Raw genomic sequence first — 13,738 nt, 5'->3', positions numbered from 1 at the left:
TGACAGACGTTGAAGATGCTTTTAAGTGGGGCGATTTACACATGGTGTTGATTGAGAGCGGTGCTCTTTACCCTGCCTCACTGGAGCATTCCAGTGAATAATGCAGGGCTGTAAGATAAGCTCAGCGCTCTTCTGTGGGCAGAAGATAGACATATAATCTGGCACTTGGAAGAGACATCCTGGACAATTTATGTACCCAGCAATCAGAATTGGCTTATTCATGACTTCCAAGGGAAGATATGCATTTAAGGAGTAGGTTATTGCAACTGGTGATAAAATGCTGCTGCTGGCAGAAAAATGTTATTTTTATGAAAGCTTTTAAAAGAAATCTTTTCCCCACACCCTGAAGGATAATGTATTTAAGATTTCAATGGCATGTGTCATTTCCTTATTTTCAGAGCTGTGTCCAGGCCATGAAAACATCTTCTGCTTATAGTGACACCTTAACTGATGTTGATTTTCTGCTAGTTGGTGACAAGCATGAATCCTTCGTAGAAAAATCGCAGGAATCGAGCTGTGTGGCTGGCTCTGCCCCCAGAGACCTGCTGCGTGAGCACAAGACTGCTCTTTTATCTGTGACCGAGGAAGCTAACAGGATGATTCGGAGGCCAGGGGAAAACATGCTCTAGGGATTTCTCCTTTCAGATACTAAAACAGGAGGAAGATTAATGGCTGGCAAAGTCACACTGCAGATTATAATTCTCTTCAGGCAGGTTATAAAGGTGCCCTGACACCCTCTGTGAGGTGGGGGAGATGAGGAAGGGGAGGGCCACACAGCTGCTTTCAAAGCCATTTATCAGCAAAGAATGTATCGCTCAGTAAAATGACACCATGTCTAAAAATCCTTGCCTGGCAACCCTATCTGTTTTATGTTGGAGTGTGAACTAAATGTGTCTTCATGGTAATCAGAAAATAGAATTTATGCATGTGAAATACTTAAATATTAGACACATATGTTTAATAAAACAAGCTGGCTTGTTTTAAACTCTGAAAGGAATCAAGGTTAAAATTTCATATGTGGGTTTGCTCATCTAGTTGATGAATTACACAGACTGGCAGCTTTATGAATGTCATAAGGACCCCAGCTTTCTGATAAAATATGGAATATTTATTTTGTTAGATGGCAGGATCTCCATATTATTTTAAAAACTATATGTATCAGAGAGAAAGAGACTGAGAGAGAGATGTTCCCCTGGAAGAGGTATTTATTAACAAAGATATATGTATTTGTTGGTTATAATGGGGCTCAGGATATGCTACTCCAAAATTTGTCACCTTGCTATGTTGAATATCTTAAGCTGAAGGAATGTGAGAAAAGGGCAGAAGCGAGAAGGTCACTCTGACCTTACCCCCTTGTTTTTCTTCCCTGAAAGCGGGAGATAAAGCTCCCACGTGAAAGGTACCCTGTCTGTACCAGGAGGAAAGAAGGCTTTCTTATCACACTAGAGCCAAGAATTTGGGGCCTAGAAATCTGTACAAAACAAACCTTGTTAAACTAACCCTTATTAGTTATTTCTTCACCATTTACCACTCCAATCCCAAATCCCTTTGCCTTGTCAATTATTCATTGCATCTTTGTTTAACAGGAGTCCCCAGCCTTCAGGATCTAAGGCCTGATGATCTGAGGTGGAGCTGATGTAATAATAATAGAAATAAAGTGCACAATACGTGTAACGTGCTTGAATCATCCCCGAACCATCGCCCCCGCCCCCACCCCCCAGTCCATTGAAAAATTGTTTCCCATGAAATTGGTCCCTAGTGCCAAAAAGGTTGCATAACGCTTGTCTGAAAGGTATAAAAGTCTCCTCTTCCGGTCACTTTTTGGGTCTTCATTGTTTTATGAAGTCTCCCATGTATATATAAAAATTCAGTAAAATGTATATGCTTTTCTCCCATTAATCTGCCAGCTTAATTTTCTGACCCTGTGAGGGAACCTAAGGGAGTGAAGGAAAACTTCTTCCTCCCCTACAGGTAGGATATAACCTTTAGCAGGATAGTTCCACCATTAGCTGAGCCGGCACGATTCATTCACAAACCAAATATAAACTTGAAGTTCCCATCTTACAGCTTAAGGAACACTGAGTTTGAGAGTGATCTTCACTAAACTGAGAGAAATTGTTTTGTTTCCTTCTGTTACTGACCCTCCAGAGTCAGCCCCAAGCTGCGGTCCTGCTCCCCGCTGTCGTTCAGTTCAGCAGAAAAATATCGAATAGTGTTCAGGAGCAAAGAAAAGCTTTAGTCTTTTTAACAAAACAAAACAAAACGGAGAGGTGCCAGCCATAGTCCCAGGGCACACACTCTCCGGACAGGCCATGGATGTCCATGGGGCCGCTTTATGGGGATCTCATCTGTGAGGGGAGGGATGAAGGTCTTGTGGGCAGGGCAGGCGCAGGTGTGTTGCTCAGGGCTCCAGATTGCCCCGCCAGGTGCAGCATCTCTGCACACCGCTCCCTGTTGCCATGGTGACTTAAGGGTCAGGTACATCACCTCTGCAGTCATGTGCCAGGTGCATCAATTCTGCACTAAGAATGCTGATCCCACGTGTGAGAATGCTGATCCCACGTGTTAGGCGCAGGTGCCGCATGTAGGTTAGTGAAACTAGACTAAGCACAAAAGAAGAGGTTAGCCCTTATCCTATCCCCCCACCCCTACGCCAGTGGGCTTTGCCCCTGACACTTTCAGAAACCCTGTGAAGTAGACCCAAATTTTATTTCTGGGGAAAATGACCAGTGTGTTCACAGAGAGTTAGTGCTTATTCAAAGTGGGAGAGTCAAATAGAAAAAAAAAGAAAAAAAGGAAAAATTATTATGGGCTAAGGTCTTATTCCGGAGAAGGCAATGGCACCCCACTCCAGCACTCTTGCCTGGAAAATCCCATGGACCGAGGAGCCTGGTAGGCTGCAGTCCATGGGGTCGCTGAGAGTCAGACATGACTGAGCGACTTCACTTTCACTTTTCACTTTCCTGCATTGGAGAAGGAAATGGCAACCCACTCCAGTGTTCTTGTCTGGAGAATCCCAGGGACGGGGGAGCCTGGTGGGCTGCTGTCTCTGGGGTCGCACAGAGTCCGACACGACTGAAGCGACTTAGCAGCAAGGTCTTATTCTTGAGATTCCTATTATGAAGTCTCTAGGGTAATGTCAACAAAAACAATCAATCGATCCAAGAAACAAACAGAAAAAATTTTTTAGGAGTGTAAGTTTTTCCAGTTTTACTAAGAAATAATCAACTTAGATCACTGTATAACTTTAAGGTATACAGCACAATGGTTTGATTTACATATATTGTGAAATGATTATCACAATAGGTTCAGCTAACATCTGTCTTCTCATATAGATGATAATTAAAAAAGAAGAGAAGAAAAAGGACTTTCCTGGTGGTCCAGTGACTAAGTTCCTGAGCTGGGGGCCCGGATTTGATTCCTAGTCCGGGGACTAGATCCAGCGTGTCACAACCAAGACTGGGCACAGCCAAATACACATTTTTTTTTAAAAACAAGAATAAAGGAAAAAAATTTTCTCCTGTGATAAGAACTCTTAGCATTTACTCTCTTGTTTATTTACTTATTTTATTGAAGTACAGTTGATTTTACAATGCTGTCTCAGCTTCAGGAGTACAGCAAAGTGTACTATATATATAAATACATATATATATTTCAGATTCTTTTTCCATATAAGTTATTATAAAATATTGAGTATATTTCCCTGTAATTTACAGTAGGTCCTTGTTGGTTACCTATTTTATGTATCATACTGCATATGTGTGTACTGTATATAACATTGTATATATGTTACTCCAAAATTCCTGATTTATCCCTCCCCTCACCTTCCCTCTTTGGTAACCTTAAATTTGTTTCTGTGTCTGTGAGTCTCTATTTTTTAAATAAGTTCATGAAATGGAAAGTATTATTTGAGCCAAACTGAGGATTGTAACCTGGGAACAGCCACTCAGAAAGGTCTAAGAACTGTTTCTCAGAACCTAAGAACAAGTTTGGGGCCAAAGAACAGTTGTATAAGGTTTTGAGACAGAGGGCTGTAATTAAGTGATGTATTATTGACAGTTTATACAGTCTAGTGAGTAGTGGGTCATTGGGGCTCCTTACAAGATCAAGAAGAAATGTTATCTTTTAAGGAGTTGTCTTACTAATAATGGAGAAGGGAACGGCTACCCACTCTAGTATTTTGGCTTGGAGAATTCCATGGACTGTGCAGTCCATAGGGTTGCAAAAAGTCACACATGACTTATTAGTAGCTGGCCTGGAAAATGCTATGGACAGAGGAGTTTGGCAGGCTATGGTCCACGGGGTCACAAAGAATTGGATATGACTGAGCAGCTGAGCACACACACACATACTTGCTGATACTAGGAGAATGTTGCTCTTTATGTTGAGCAGGTATTTCTGCTGATGGGGAGATTTGGTCAATGCCTAATATAGATACACGGTGCACAGTAGCATGGAGAGAGGAGGTCAAAGAGAAGACAAAATTTTTTCACGTTTAAGTTTTTAGGGCCTTCCCCCGTGGCTCAGTGGCTAAGACTTTATGCTCCCAATGCAGGGGGCCCAGGTTCAATCCCTGGTTAGGGAACTAGATCCTGCATGCTGCCACTAAGAGCTCACATCCTGCAGCTAAAGATCTGGCACAGCGAACACATTTTTCTTAAAGTTAATAGTTCTTTAAAAAACTTGTTTCTCATTGACATAAAATATTAATTTTATTTCATAGTGATAAATGTATAACATACTATATGTTATCCAATGTTTAATAGTAAGAAATAATTTTGGGATTTAATACTCAAGCTTTGCTTTTTTTGAAATAGTTTCCCATACTTCAAGCTAACCACAAAAATCAAGAACTTTTTTTTTCATCTACATAATCAAGAAACTTAGGCAGTTGTGCTTTGGCTCCAAAATATGAGAACATACTTTTATTTTCCAACTTAACCAAAACATGATAATGTTTTAAAACTGTGGAATAGATAACAAATCACAGATTAGAAGGAACATATCCAAACCTTCTCCAGGCCAAAAAAAAAAATCCAATTTTACGTGCAAAAATATGTAAAATATTTAAAAGGAAGAAACCATAATTTTCTAAATTAAATTAAGTAGTAAAAGAACAGGTTGAATCCTTCAGGAGTTTTGAGATAACAAATGACCGGTTGAAGCTTTCTTGTTCAGTTTGCCTCTAGGCATAGTCCATGCTAAATAAGAGGCTTTTCATTCAACCTGGTAATGGGAATCATCCATCACCTTTGTCTCTGAGTCCAGCCTTAAACCCTTCCTCTAGTGGAGAACATTATTAAACGTTTAAAGAAAACTGAAGTCATAGAAGGACATTTCCCAGCTTATGATAGCATCGTTAATCAATGAAGACAATTTGTACATTATCTTTGGAACGTGAATGTAGAACCGGTTTAAATATTTCAAATCCTCAGAGCCTACTTAAAAACAGATACTGATAACACTTTCTCCAAGCTGTTTATAAATGACTTTATTTGCAGCAGTGGTCAATATGAAAGTTATTTCACATGCCTATCACAGAGCAAGTGCATAATAAACATTTGTTGTACAAATAAGTGTTAAATAACATACAATCAGATCTGCTGTGTCACTTCTGCAGCATTAAAGACAACATTTAACCAACCCCAGAGTAATCCGTTCTTTTGTATTTGTAATTTGCTTAATATAAATGTGAAAGTGAAAGGGCTTCCCTTGTGGCTCAGCTAGTAAAGAATCCACCTGCGATGCAGGGAACCTGGATTCGATCCTGAGTTGGGAAGATCCCCTGGAGAAGGAAAAGGCTACCCACTCCAGTATTCTGACCTGGAGAATTCCATGAACTGCGTAGTCCATGGAGTCTCAAAGAGTCGGACACGACTGAGCGACTTTCACTTTCACTTTAATATCTATATAAAAGCACATGTATTTAGCTTACATTAAACTATCAACTTTATACTATTCATACCATTTAATAAATTTTAATATTTACAATTGTGTATATTGATTTAATTTGAGAATTTATTAAATGTCCTTAATGTACCTTGATAAGATTGTATACATTGTAGGGAATCAGTTGTGCCCTTTGAATGAAAATTCTGAGAGCTCAGAAGTAGTTACAATCATCTTTTTATAGACCTAAAAACATAACACATTAAGTACTCTTATTTTATACATTGTAAGATATCTGTATCATCCCAGGTCTTTCTGCATTGTCTCATCTTTTCCATTCCTTTGCCCTTTACATTTTTCACATTTGTTTAAATTGAACTACTACATTGGGCAAGAAAGGGTATATTGCTCCTTCTTGCTTATTGCTGTGAAAACATGCCTTTTTTGATAGAGAGGTCATATGAGCCAGCTAATGCATTGGCATGTGAACTAGCTTTTACTGCCAAATGAGTCAGCTGAGATAGGAACATTAATTTATTTGAATGGACATGAGTTGACAGGGCCATAAAGACATATTGGTATAGCTTAATGGAACAAACTGTCAAGAAAACATAGGTTGGGTATGGTGTACTTTGGCAAGCATCAGAATGTTTCCAAGTTCACAAGTATCTGCCTCTCTTGATTTGAAATGTTGTCTCATGGATTTCTATACTAAAATGCAAATACCCCTGGAGAAATGACACATTAAATTATTATTAGGTGTTTATATTAGACTGAAATTGCTGATATTCAAACATTTTGACCTACATAGGTAGTACTTGTATCTGATTCAACATCATACCTTCATAGGAAGAGTTTATCAGATTGCCTTGTTATTGAACTAAAACTAAGGAAGGAGAGGGCAGAGATCTTTGCTAAAGGGAAAGGCTTGGAGTATGAAACACTACCTAGAGTCTGCCATGTTATCAGGGCCCGATAATACCTCCCTCATTCCAGACATATTAATTCTGTTATTGCTCCCAAGATTACATTAGTTGTTCTGGTGGCCATTTAATATTCATATAAAGTTTATAATGCACTGGTGTAAGGCTCACAGTAGACAGAACTCCCTCCAACTTTTTCATTTAGGTTGATTCCATATCATGTTTTCTATGACTTGCCCTTGAAAATTGATTTTTGGCATCTATATTCTAGGATAATGTTCATCTCTGTAAAAATTCATTTGAATTCAGCTATCCATTCTGATCGGAGAAGGCAATGGCACCCCACTCCAGTACTCTTGCCTGGAAAATCCCATGGATGGAGGAGCCTGGTGGGCTGCAGTCCATGGGGTCGATAAGAGTCGGACACGACTGAGTGACTTCACTTTCACTTTTCACTTGCATGCATTGGAGAAGGAAATGGCAACCCACTCCAGTGTTCTTGCCTGGAGAATCCCAGAGACGGGGGAGCCTGGTGGGCTGCCATCTATGGGGTTGCGCAGTCGGACACGACTGAAGCAACTTAGCAGCAGCAGCATCCATTCTGATTACAGGTCACTGATAACTGGTTAAGATTATGGATTTTGGAGTCAGGCAAACCTGAATTCTACTTAATCTAACTGCCTTTTATTAGCTGTTGGAACTTCAACAAGTTGCTTAATCTTTTTGAGCCTCAGTTCCTCATGTCTACCTTGCAATAATACTGCTCAGGGTTGTTTAATGAGTGGGTCAGATTTAATGAGTGTGGGTCAGATGAATTATTGTGCTAATTCAGCACATTCAAAGGAAAGACTAGCCCTTGTCAAGCTACTGGGTGATAACCTCTGAGCCCTTGGTGTATCTTGCCTGACAAGGATGCTTCCCTGTACCTGAAACCTTAGGCTACACTGCCTTTGGAAGGCCAGAGACTGAGCCCCTAAGGTTAGTCATAGAGGCATGTGTGTGTTAGATGCTCAGTCATGTCCGACTCTTTGCAACACCAAGGACTGTGAAGCAACCACCAGGCTCCTCTGTCCATGGGATTCTCCAGGCAAGAATACCGGAGTGGGTTTTGATTCCCTTCTCCAGGGGATCTTCTTGACCCAGGGATTGAATCCCTGTCTCCTGCCTTGCAGTCAGGCTCTTAACTGTCTGAGCTCTTAACCAGGGAAGCCCACAGGCACTGTATCCCTACATAATTGATCCTTCTGGTACCAAGTCTCAGATGAGCTTCCCTGATGGGCAACACTGGACACATATTGTCACGTTTCCCTGATGGGAGAGTTAAGAGCTGTCCTCGGGACTGCACTAAGTGAGGACATCTGGAAGCTCACACCCGCTTTCTCCTGGTGCCTTCATCCCAGGTGCTTTTTCTTTTTGCTTATTTTAATCTGTATCCTTTGCTATAATAAACCATAATCATGAGCATTAAAGCTCTTCTGAATTCTGCTGGTCCTTCAAGCAAATCCAGTGTAAGACTGGTCTTGGGGACCCTGGCCCATTCACTTTATGCAAGCTATACACCCTCAATGAAATTATCTAACCTCATTTAGTTTCACTTTGCTCATCTGTAAAATAATAATACCTGCTTTGCAGTGAAATTCTGGCAGCCAGCCTACACTGTATTTTCTTTGCACGCATAACTTGAAGAGTTACTATAGAAACTCCAGGAAAATGTAAAGTACCAGCACAAAGCATAGGTATTCAACAAAAGTTAGTTCTCTTAAGCAATCCTGTTTGTGAGTCCTTATATCTCCCCTCTCCCCCAACCCCTGGATGCAACTGTCTGGACTAGGAGATTTAACTTCAATGAGTACAGTGATGTCCTCTTCCAACCTTTCTGTCCCCCATGGACATCCTCCTCCTCCTATCAACTGTTTACTCTTTATTTTCATCCAAAAATCGTTCTCCTCAATAGAGAAGACAGGCAAAGTAGAAGCTTTGCTTGACCTTTATGATTTATTGGCCTCAAGCAGTAAATATATCTTTCTTGATCTTCTTTAAAAGTTCCATTTTATTTTCCTGTCTGTGGTATTTTCTTCCTGTTCCCAATAAAACTTTTCTGGCCTTACTCCTACATATTTGTGGCACTTTCTCATATTCATCTTTTATTATCTAACCTTTTAAAAAAATTCTTTGCCTAATTAAAAAATATTTTATTGCTACATGTTTTTCCCAGTTACAAAGAAATGTATAGTCAAAATTAAAACAATTAAAATACTTATTTAAACTTTCTTAGAAGTTCTGCTCTAGAGAAATCACAATGTATTTCTTTTATCTACTGAAGCTCACAGTAGAGATCCTTGTGCTACTGGTTTCTTTAATTATCTTACCATATTCCTCCCTATTAAGACAATTCTCGATGCAATAAACAGAAAGGGTTTCTTTTTGAAGAGTTTCTGGCTCTCTCAAATTTCAGGCAATGAAACATATCCATCTTTTCTCTAAACTTTAAAAATCTACGCTTTTGTCAAGTCCATGGTATAGATTTGAGCTTTCTCTTTTGGGTATCAGGAGCACATTTTAAACTGAAAGACTCAGGTTATATCCTCTGTAAGTCCTCATCAGGTACTATTTTCTATGATTCTATCTCTATAGAAAGTGGCACAGTTGACCAACAACCGGAGAAACTTTTGTAAAGAATAGCTCTCTCAGGCATCTGTGCCTATAGCAAGAACCAGAGAAATGCCCCAGCGATGCAACCACAGCAGAGCCAGGGACAGATTTGGAATAAAACCTGAAAGTCTTGTCAATTTTTAATTGCTGTTAATTAACAATCCTTCAAGACACATGGGTAGGTGAGGACAGCATGGAAGCTTGTCGAGAAAGTTGAAGTTTTATATAGCATTAGGTAATCTTATTTTTTTTTGCTTCAGTTCCACACATATAAAATGGAGATTGAAAAATTGAAGCCACATGAGATAAGCTGCAGTGGGAATATACAAATTTTTGTCTCTAGCACTCTACTTTTCTGGAAACTTGTGCTAATTTTCCTCTATCTACATGGTTTCTGCTGAAGCTGTCATGTTTATTCATTCTTTTCTTCAACTACTATTTATTGAGTGCTACATCTGACACTAGCTCATGTCCTGGAGATAGAGCAATGACTAAAACATACAAACATTTCTCACAGAGCTTACGTTCTGATGGAGGAAATAAGACAGTAAGCAAAATAAGTAAATATTTGGTATGTCAGATAAAACATGCTATGGAGAAAAAGCAAGCAGGAAAAGAAGCAAGGAAAGTGCTGGAGTTGAGGAATGAAATCAGTGAAGTGCTATGTTTGGTAGGTGGCCAGAAGTGGCTTCATCCAGGGTATTTTTGGAACTGGATCAGAACAGGATGGTCTGAACCAAGAATGTAGAGTAAGGAGTAGGGGGGAAAAGTCTGGTAGAAGCAAAAGTTCAGTTTAGTTCAGTCGCTCAGTCGTGTCCGACTCTTTGCGACCCCATGAACCACAGCACGCCAGGCCTCCCTGCCCATCACCAACTCCTGGAGTCCACCCAGACCCATGTCCATTGAGTCGGTGATGCCATCCAACCATCTCATCCTCTGTCATCTCCTTCTCTTCCTGCCCTCAATCTTTCCCAGCATCAGGGTCTTTTCCAATGAATCAGCTCTTCGCATCAGGTGGCTAAAGTATTAGAGTTTCAGCTTCAGCATCAGTCCTTCCAATGAACACCCAGGACTGATCTCCTTCAGAATGGACTGGTTGGATCTCCTTGTAGTCCAAGGGATGCTCAAGAGTCTTTTCCAACACCACAGTTCAAAAGCATCAATTCTTTGGTGCTCAGCTTTCTTTATAGTCCAACTCTCACATCCATACATGACCACTGGAAAAACCATAGCCTCGACTAGATGGATCTTTGTTGGCAAAGTAATGTCTCTGCTTTTTAATATGCTGTCTAGGTTGGCAAAAGAGAAGAACGAAAAAGATACAAGAGAGTATCATGAAAAGAGAATGAGGGGAGAGAGGGACAAAAAGAACCTTCAAGGTTCTGCATAATAGTCTGTAGACTTCTGATAAACTTTTCCAAAACAAATCCTTCTGATAAATTCCAAGCTGAAATGAATCAGTTTTGGTCACTCTCAACCAAAGAATCCTAACTCACACATATATTAGGATAACTTATAAATGCAATGCTCACCCAAAGTGGGAGACGCTGGTTACTTCAGAAAATTAGAAGTTGGTGCTTCTGACGATAAGAATGAAGATGTGATACAGAGTTGAATTAATTATCCTGTTCCCTGCATATACAAAGTCACTTCAGTCGTGTGTAACTCTGTGCGACCCCATGGACTGGAGCCCACCACGCTCCTCTGTCATAGGATTCTCCAGGCAAGAATACTGGAGTGGGTTGCCATGCCCTTCTCCAGGGTGTCTTCCTGACCCAGGGACCAAACCTGCATCTCTTAGGACTCTGGCACTGATAGGCAGGTTCTTTACCACTAGCGCCACCTGGGAAGCCCTCTCCTGTTCCCTAGTGTCCAGGAAATAAAATGTACAAGAAATACTTATTTCTTTGTTTTCTTTGAATCAAATTACCTCTGATCCTGCACTGGGCCTATGGAAAATTCAAATGAAAGTGTTATTTTTCACCCCCAGTTATGACCTCCCTCCACTCCCCCAATCCTAGAGTCACAACAGAGTTAGAGAAGCTTACTGACAGGTATAGGCTCTCTAATCTCCACGTCATCGTTGTACAAGCCTGCTCTATATCTTCTCTTAAAGTCCCTGCCTCTCTGCTTCTATGCCAAGAAGAGAGCATAGAAACCTTCCAAAGGTCGAAGGATGCTTTGCTCCCTAGGGTGCAGTCATCTCATCTGAAGTCGAGCCACCTTCCTGAAAAAAGGAACATCCTGAAGGAGGCTCAGATGTTCACTAATTATGGACCTGTCAATCTCAGTTTCTCTCTTCTGATTTTCAAAACAATTCTTTTTTCTTCTGGCATCCAAAGTAGACTGCGTACAATGTTTTCATTTAGCTTAGGTTTTTATAATAGACCACAAGAGTAAGTAAATTCCTTCAAGGAATTTCAGCTTTCCACCCTACGAAAACTCTCCTTCTTTCTCCACCCCTCTTCAGATACTGGGTTTTTTTTCCTCCTTTCTTTTTCTGGTATAATATATATCATAAAATCTCCCATTTAACCATTTAAAAGTGTACAGTTGTGTGGCTAGGTTACATTGTTGGGCACTCCAAAGATTTACTGAGGGTCTGGTGATGATCTGACTGAAGCAGGGGAGGGTTGGAAATATAGGAAGAAATAACTATTGTATTTAAAACATTTTTTTTCCTGTTCTTTAAGGAATGGGGCAAATTCAAATGGGATCCCATAATGGGTGATTCTGAGTAGCTAAGAGGCATCATTAGGATTCTAGACACTAATGGGAAAAAAGATGATGCAGACAAAGGGTGATTGTAAGGAATTTTCTAAGAACAGTGAACACAAACTTCGTCTGTCTCACAATACTCATAATACCATTTAATGTATCTGGGGAAGTAAAAATGAAGAATTTTTCTTCATTTTGCCTTCTACCAGGATCAGAACAGTGTTCTTGAATCTTGTTTGGGAGTGAATAACTTCGATAGGTCTCAAATCAAAAGGAAAAGTTTAATTTTATGAACTGCAATAATGCCTAAGCAATGTGTTACTAAAGAATGCAATCCATAGAAGAATTACTATTAAATGTCTTAGAATTCTTAAGAATTGCATGTGAGTTGCAGGATTTAAGGGGTGGAAAGGCCTGCATGAAGGGCATCAAAATAAGCCCACAAGATTTAGCACTGGCTTGGCCTACAGGTTTCTTCTAGGAATTCGAAGAATTCGTATCCATTTACGTGTTCCCAAATATTTAAGTGCCTACTCCGTGTGAGGCACTGAAATACAACAGTGAACTAGGTAAAACAGATTCTTTGCTCTAATAGAGCTTACGTTTAGGTGTATTTTAATTCTGAATCATGAATCCAAGCGCACAATACATTGAATAAAGCAGTCAACCATGGGAACCGTAGTTCTTCACAAGCTGCAGCAGAAGTCAGCATTTTATTAGTAAATTTGCTTTTTAGTTCCTCTTCACTTTCTGCCATAAGGGTGGTGTCATCTGCATATCTGAGGTTATTGATATTTCTCCTGGTAATCTTGATTCCAGCTTGTGTTTCTTCCAGTCCAGCGTTTCTCATGATGTACTCTGCATTTAAGTTAAATAAGCAGGGTCACAATATACAGCCTTGACGTACTCCTTTTCCTATTTGGAACCAGTTTATTGTTCCATGTCCAGTTCTAACTGTTGTTTCCTGACCTGCATACAGATTTCTCAAGAGGCAGGTCAGGTGGTCTGGTATTCCCAATCTCTTTCAGAATTTTCCAGTCTTATGGCAGAAAGCAAAGAGGAACTAAAAAGCCTCTTGATGAAAGTGAAAGTGGAGAGTGAAAAAGTTAGCTTAAAGCTCAACCTTCAGAAAACGAAGATAATGGCATCCGGTCCCATCACTTCATGGGAAATGGATGGGGAAACAGTGGAAACAGTGTCAGACTTTATTTTTTTGGACTCCAAAATCACATGAAATTAAAAGACGCTTACTCCTTGGAAGGAAAGTTATGACCAACCTAGGTAGCATATTGAAAAGCAGAGACATTACTTTGCCAACAAAGGTTCGTCCATTAAAGGCTATGGTTTTTCCTGTGGTCATGTATGGATGTGAGAGTTGGACTGTGAAGAAGGCTGAGCGCCGAAGAATTGATACTTTTGATCTGTGGTGTTGAATAAGACTCTTGAGAGTCCCCTGGACTGCAAGGAGATCCAACCAGTCCGTTCTGAAGGAGATCAGCCCTGGGATTTCTTTGGAAGGAATGATGCTAAAGCTGAAACTCCAGTACTTTGGCCAC

Source organism: Bos indicus x Bos taurus, chromosome 26 (genome assembly GCF_003369695.1).
Source record: "Bos indicus x Bos taurus breed Angus x Brahman F1 hybrid chromosome 26, Bos_hybrid_MaternalHap_v2.0, whole genome shotgun sequence".
In the NCBI taxonomy this organism is placed as follows: Eukaryota; Metazoa; Chordata; class Mammalia; order Artiodactyla; family Bovidae; genus Bos; species Bos indicus x Bos taurus.
Note: the sequence above shows the minus strand (reverse complement) of the source record.